Source organism: Paroedura picta, chromosome 2, assembly GCF_049243985.1.
Source record: "Paroedura picta isolate Pp20150507F chromosome 2, Ppicta_v3.0, whole genome shotgun sequence".
Classification (NCBI taxonomy): Eukaryota; Metazoa; Chordata; class Lepidosauria; order Squamata; family Gekkonidae; genus Paroedura; species Paroedura picta.
Window position 1 is genome coordinate 135,260,177 of NC_135370.1, and position 1,627 is coordinate 135,261,803.

Sequence of the window (1,627 nt, forward strand, 5' to 3'; positions counted from 1 at the left end):
TGTGGCTTTTTTTTTGGTTGGTTCCTGCCCCCGATGACCAATACAGCATAATTTTAAGTATGTTTATTCAAAAATACACCATTAAGTTGGATGGACTGGTAGGGACTGTAGCCTAACTGCACTGCAACAAGACGTAAAAGGAATCAAGACTTCTACACAATGAAACCACAGACATAGTTACTATTCAGACCAAAGAAGTTTCCTGAGAGTTAATTTTGTTTCAGTTCTATATTCTAAAAAAATAGGTTGCCATTAAATGAATATTTATGGCTGAGAACAAGTGGTTAGTGGAAGACCTGGGAGCCCCACGTTTAAATCCCCAATGTGCTTAGCTTAGTGGATGTCCTTGAGCCAGTCATCCTAATTTACCTCACAGGGTTATTGTTAGGATAAAATGGAAAGGCGAATGGCCCCAGTGGGGATAAAGGCAGGGTATAAATGAAATAAGTATATTACTGTGTTCAATACATTAAGAAAACATCAGCAAATAATTAAATGAGGCTTTGTACTTTTTATTATCTGTATATCTATACAGTGAGTTCTTCAAAGAAAAATAATTTGACATTCAGGATGTTTGATGTTATCCGTTCAGACGTGTCCAACCCACAGCAATTCTATAGGAAAGTCTTCACCATGCGCCCGTCTCTGACTGCTTCTTTTAGTTGGTTCATGGTCTTCCCTGTATAGGCTTTGATCATGTTGAACCAGCGGATCCTTTGGCAACTATGTTTCCTTTTGCCACTGACCATGCTGAGCATTAATGATTTTTCTAGCGAGTTTGATCACATGATGTGTCCAAAGTGGGTGAGCTTTAGCCGTAATATCTTGCCTTCTAATGACATAGTTGGTTTGCTCCTCTCTAAAACTATCTTGTGGGTAACTTTGGCTAATATTTTGTTGGTAACTCAGGATGTTTACTGTCTCCAGCTTCTTAATTACTTCATGACAGTAGTAGATATAATATACTCACCTTACAATCCAATGTGCTGTTACAACATCACAGCACGTGTTTCAGAGCACAGTACCTGACTTCTGCAAGTCATCACATTTTATGAATTACACAGAATTCAAAAATGCTTGTAAAATCTTTAAAGCATATATGCTGCACTCCTGTAAACATTTCCAAAAGTGCACATTCCCAAACAGGGCAGAATCACCAGGAAGCACAACTCACGGGGTGGATGGGTGGGTGAGTGTTATGTGGTATTTGGCAGCCAGATTTCATTCAACCCGATTGAGTCGTGCACTTGAGATGATTGCCGCATGAGTTCACCAGAAAAGAGTGTAAAGTTTAACTGGAACTGCCCTTTCAGCGATATTCAGTTCAATGTACCTGTGATGAGTGAACTAAAGAGTAGTTTTAAAGCACTGTAAATGAGACGATCCTTTTGCTGGTGAGACAAAACAAGGAAACGAACAGGTGCAAATGTATTACAGGAAGACCTGAGATGTTACGAGCATGGGGCAACGCTGAAGAGAAACCAGCTGTGAAGATAATGCGATGGCCAGGCCGACAGCCCGCCCAACACCCGCGGCCTCCTGTTCTGAAACTCCCTTCCTCGCTCAGCTCCGCCGAGCAAAGCACCTGCTCCTCGGACTAGGGCGCTCCGCCCTCCTCCGCCCCGCG